The sequence below is a fragment of the Suricata suricatta genome, chromosome X (assembly GCF_006229205.1).
Source record: "Suricata suricatta isolate VVHF042 chromosome X, meerkat_22Aug2017_6uvM2_HiC, whole genome shotgun sequence".
NCBI classification, from domain to species: domain Eukaryota; kingdom Metazoa; phylum Chordata; class Mammalia; order Carnivora; family Herpestidae; genus Suricata; species Suricata suricatta.
The window spans coordinates 70,347,425-70,353,559 of NC_043717.1; the positions used below are offsets into that span (position 1 = coordinate 70,347,425).

Sequence of the window (6,135 nt, forward strand, 5' to 3'; positions counted from 1 at the left end):
TACACCATACACAAAAATAAATTCAAAAGGGCTGAAGGACCTGAATGTGAGACAGGAAACCATCAAAACCCTCAAGGAGAAAGTAGGAAACAACCTCCTTGACCTCAACTGCAGCAATTTTCTACTCGACACATCCCCAAAGGCAAGGAAAATGAAAGCAAAACTGAACTCTTGGGACCTCATCAAGATAAAAGCTTCTGCACTGCAGAGGAAACAATCAAGAAAACTAATATGCAACCGAAAGAATGGGAAAAGATAGTTGCAAATGACATATCAGATAAAGGGCTAGTATCCAAAACCTATAAGGAACTCACCAAACTCCACATCCAAAAAACAACCCAGTGAAGAAGTGGGCAGAAGACCTGAACAGACACTTCTCCAAAGAGGACGTCAAGATGGCCTACAGGCACATGAAATGATGTTCAGCATCACTCATCATCAGGGAAACACAAATCAAAACCACACTGAGATACTGCCTCATGCCAGTCAGAGTGGGTAAAATGAACAAATCAAGAGACTATAGATACTGGCAAGGGTGTGGAGAGATGGATACCCTCCTACACTGTTGATGGGAATGTAAACTGGTACAGCCGCTCTGGAAAACAGTGTGGAGGTTCCTCAGAAAACTATCAGTAGAACTCCCCTATGACCCAGCAATAGCACTGCTAGGAAGTTACCCAAGGGATACAGAGGCGCTGATGCATAGGAGCACATGTACCCCTATGTTCGTAGCAGCACTGTCAACAATAGCCAAATCATGGAAAGAGCTTAAATGTCCATCATCTGATGAGTGGATCAAGAAATGTGATATATATACATATATATATATATATACATACATATATATATATATATATATGTATGTATATATATATATAATGGAGTATTACATGGCAATGAGAAAGAATGAGATATGGCCATTTGTAGCAAAGTGGATGGACCTCGACGGTGTCATGCTAAGCGGAATATGTCAGGTGGAGAAGGTCAGATACCATATGTTTGCACTCATAGGTCTAACAGGAGAACAGGAGAAACCTAATGGAGGACCAGGGGGAGGGGAAAAGGGAAAGAGAGGTCGGGAGAGAGAGAGACACAAATCTTGAGAGACTATTGAGTACTGAAAATGAACTGAGGGTTGAAGGGGAAGAGGGAGAGGGGAAAAGAGGTGGTGGTGATGGAGGAAGGCACTTGTGGGGAAGAGCAGTGGGTGTTGTATGGAAACCAATTTGACACTAAAATATTTTTTAAAAAAAAGTATTTGGTAAAAGGGACTGATACATGTTGATATTTTGGCTGGAATAAAGCACACAGATGTGTGAGCTTTTTTTTAATCATATATTTAAAGTTCCAATATTCAGAAGATTCCATTTTGTTATGAGAAGCACCTTGTGGCAGAAATGAATACAGGTCATCCTTTTACTGGGGAAATTTTCAGTTTTTGAACACGTGCACTAAGCCATAGAATATTCAAGCATCTAGTCTTTAGGATTGTAATATGGGATCCTTTTTTTTTTCTGACTTAGCTCTACCTTGATAATACAGTCTCCTCAATATTAGAGCACTTTCCATGTGTTCTAATTAGGTAGTCAAAGTTTGGTTTCTGTGGATTATTTCTGTAATGTAGGCAGTAATTTCTCAAAATGACTCTGAAAGAACTGTCTAGCCAACCTTGCCAAGACTAAAATTGTCTTTCATTTATTATACCCCCAACTGTTCTCATCTTATTGGGGATATTAAACATATTTGCTCTGGGGAGGAACTTCGTATGTAGCTCTGTGGAAAAGATGACACTACTCTCTATGAAATTATAAATCATATATAGACAAGCAATGCATAACAATTCATATCAAAGACATCTGCACACACACTTGTCAGGACTAGGATTCTTGCAAGCTTTTCTTTTGATCCTCTGTATTTGTCAATAAGAAATTGGTGGAAATTACTGCCTCTTCTCACTCTTATTCAGAATCAGAATTCATTTTCAGGTCTTTGATCTCTTCAGATTGTGATTAACACCTGTGGACTTAGAGCCACCCCCCCCCTACCCTCCCACCCTCACAGGTAGTAGAAAAAGGGCACAGGATCAATAGCCTGACCATTCACTAGTCCTATTTGCTAGTGCTACCAGGACTAATAAAATGCTCTGACCTTGAACTTAAGTATTTTGCTATTCTGAACTCTTCCGTACTATATATTTATTCTATTTGATATATCTTCTTACCTTTCTAGACCTAAGATACCATTAGAAACTTTTGTGGCCTGCTCGACATGCAGTCCAATTTCCTTCTAGTCAGCCATGTTTCACATCTGCACATACCATGGGGAACTTTTTGAAAATGCAAGGGAGATTTTGAATATCCAGGAATGAGAGGGATAATGAGTGAAGTAAGAATCCTGAGGAGGCAGAAGAGATTGGGCTCCAGAGCTCAGAAGGAAATGTTAAAAAGAGTGGAGACATCTTTTTTGTTTTATGAGTAGGGAAGAAGGAAATGTTGAGAGCAGACACAGTTTTAGTTTTTGTAACTGGAAGTCAAAGTGGCTTCCATTTTGTAATTTAAGTTGGAGTTAAGGTCAGCCAGCTGAGAGAAAAGGAGAAGTGGAAGAACAGATCTTGAGAAAGTAGTAAAAATTTGGAATGGACCCTACTTACACAGTCCCTTTCCCTAAACTAATTGTCCCTATCAACAAGGGTTAGATGACTTAAACTGAAATGATTCTGCCAGAAAGTGACCATACTGAAAAGGTTGAAAGCTTCATCAGTAAATTGTTTTAATGACTGGCTCTCTGCAGCCCTGATCCCTCAAAAATATGAGTTGTTGGTGCCATTACAAACAGATAGTGTCTAGCCTTAGCTGAGTTCTTAGTGTCACCCAGCAATCCATTAAATGGCTTTTTGATCTGCTACATCTGCCATTATATGCTGCCTATGTCCCAGGAAAGTACATTAGGTGGTAGTATTTGGGCTGGAAAGTCTGCAGTTAGATGATTCTTTTGCTTGGATGCCATTGCAGGACCTAGCTTATGTGACCATCGACTCTCTTTTGGTGCTAATTGCAAAAATGCATGAGTCCTTCATGGCTTTCTGGAGCTTCTGAGGGAAGACAATCTTCAGCCCAATATGAAGAACATCTTCTGTTGAGTTAAATGAAATAAGATGAAAAGTAGAAAATATAATTTCTTTCTAAAGTCTGGATTCCCTCGCTCTGTATGTGTGTGTGTGTGTGTGTGTGTGTGTGTGTGTGTGTGTGTGTGTGTGTTTCCTTAGCATTTCTATGAATTCTGTTAGCTGAAGAACTAGAATCTTCTATAATAACAGATATATGCTCATGTGTGGCTAATGGTCTACATGAAATGAATGTACATATGAGTAAGGAAAGACTGAGATGAAAAAATGTTGGACTTTGGGTTCAGGGGATGTGATGGATCTAACATATGGCCTACCATCAGAGTCATTGTGTGGGTAGCAGGCAGGTAGACTAGGTAGATACATAAGGTCCAATGAAAATCCCTTTTCAGAATAAGGGAATAATATCAAACTGAGATATTTGAAGGGCAAACATGCAGGATAATAGTAATTAGGGATTGCTGGGTTTCAGAACTCTTCTCAGTACTTTATCTGCGTTAATTCATTTAAACTTCACAAAAGCCCTATGAAATACGTACTGCTTTTGTCCACTGAAGAACAGGAAGTTTAAGTAACCTATCCAGGGCGCCTGAGTGGCTCAATTGGTTGAGCCTCTGACTTTGGCTCAGGTCATGATCTCACAGTTTGTGGGTTTGAGCCCCGTGTCAGGCTCTGTGCTGACCACCAGCTTAGAGCCTGGAGCCTGCTTCGGATTCCATGTCTCTTTCTCCCTCTGTCTTTCCCCTGTTCATTCTCCTTCTCTCAAAAATAAATAAATGTAAAACAAGATATTAAAAAAATAATTTATCCAGCATTACAGAGGCACTTCATAAGAGAGGTAGATTCCAAACCCAAGTAGTTAATTATGATGACAGCAAAGGAATTATCATTTACATTTTTAAAACAGAGAGAAACTTAGTAAGTGTCCAAGGTTAAACAGTTGGCGTAACTAAATTGTTGAAGAACCTAGATGCTCTATTAATAAGATATTGTTTTGTTACTACAACCTTGGTGCTCAAATATCAGCAACACTGACATCAGTAAGGAGCTTATTAGGAATGTAGATTTTTGGGACCCTTCTAAGATCTGCTATATCTAAATCTGCATTTTTATGAACATTAAAGTTTGAGAAACAATGAGTCGCACTTCACTGCTACAGTTCATGGTACAGGTAGGTGCAGTACCATCAACTAAAGGTAGAAATTACATGCCTATTATCCATCTAAGAATGGGCAAGATTGGAAATTTAGGGGTTTCAAATAACAGGACACACAGGGGTTTAAGTAGTTAATCAGCACTGGATTTCAGAGGTAAGAAAATGGGACTGTACAGGAACTGAAGTTCTATGTAGTAACTTCTTCACAGAAGAGGAACTAAAATATGTAGTCAGCGCTGGGCCAGCAGCTAGACCTCCTAGGGCTCCTTTTATTTATTTGCCCTGAGTAGAACTGGTTCTGAATGGGTCTAACTTGCAGTGATTCCAGCAGAGTGACTTACAGGATGGATTTGGCATACCCTCTACTTGATCTTTCAGCCTCTCTGTCCTAGAAGAATCACTTATTTCATTGCTTTAACTAAACTTGATATGTGAAAATCTGGATGTATAATACAGCAAAAGTTACAGGTGTGTAAATCTAAATTTATGAACCATGTAACTAAATTATTTGTTGTATTAGAGGACACATCATATGTTTCCTTTTAATAATGAGCTCCCCTAACACATTTAAGGCAGAATTCAGTTTTCAATACTGTTAATAATGCAACATGGTGGGAAGATATACAAGGTAAGTGAGGTGTCTTGGCATGAGCTAGGATCGTTTTCTTAAACAGCTGTATAATGTGATTGGAATATTTCGTAAATTAGAGGTAAATAAAGTTTTAGCATATGCCACTGTTTAGAAGACAAGAGAGGAGCTTTCTGGAGAACATACTACTTATGACTTTAGGTCTCCTTTAGTTCTGCTCTTTCATAGGTTTTATTCTTCATGGTCCATTGAACTGAATTTGTGACTTAAAGTGGTTCACTGAGCTGGGATTTATTGGAATTTGAGGAAGGAAACAGTGAAATAAAAAGACAGTATTATTAATTTTGTACAAGGCTTCCTAAGCAACATTTCACAAACCACATGATGCCAAATGACTTTGTAGTTTTATTTGTTCATCCATCTACCCATTCACCTAAACATTCATTAATTCAAGCCAATATTGTCAATAGTACTTTGTTACAGATATGCAAGAGTAGCCAAGACAGATACAATTCCTTTCAGTTTGGAGCTCATATTCTAGTGTGAGATGCAGCCAGGTTAACCAGGCACTTCCCCATTGAGTGTTATTATCAGCTAGGACGATTGAACTCTAGGATGTCATGGAAGTGTATAAAAGGTGCTTCTGACCAAAACTTCCTGAAATTCATAAACACAAATTGTATAAGCTATCTATTGGTGCATAAGACATTTCTCCAAAAATTTTTTTAAACAATGCACACTTATAATTCCACAGTTTCTGCAGACTAGGGATTACGTTAGGATTTATCTGGGTACTCTGCTTCATGGTTTCTCATTGGCTGCAATCCAGGTGTTGGCCAGGACTCCAGTCACCTCAACAATTAACTGGGGAATGATCCACTTCTAAGTTCACTCACATGATTGCTTGCAGAATTCAGTTCCTAATGGGTTTTTAAATTTTTTAAATTTTTTATTTTTTTAATTTATAATAGTTTATTGTCATCCATGTGCAGGGGCCATGCTAATCTTCTCTGTATCGTTCCAATTTTAGTATATGTGCTGCCGAAGCGAGTACCTAATAGTTTATTGTCAAATTGGTTTCCATATAACACCCAGTGCGTCTCCCCAGAAGTGCCCCCCTCCATGACCATCACCCCTTCCCCCCTCTCCCCCCCTTCAACCCTCAGTTCATTTTCAGTATTCAATAGTCTCTCAGATTTTGTGTCCCTCGCTCTCCCCAATTCTCTTTCCCCCTTCTCCCCGCCTCCATGGTCATCTGTTAGGTTT

At 39.0% G+C, this 6,135-nt stretch overlaps 1 non-coding gene across 1 annotated transcript; it reads right to left on the reverse strand.

Annotated features, from left to right (window-relative positions):
• Positions 1-5,816: 5,816 nt before the first annotated feature.
• On the reverse strand, positions 5,817-5,923 carry LOC115284458. The gene has a single exon (XR_003905212.1). It is a non-coding gene; the product is annotated as a U6 spliceosomal RNA (small nuclear RNA).
• Positions 5,924-6,135: the final 212 nt, after the last annotated feature.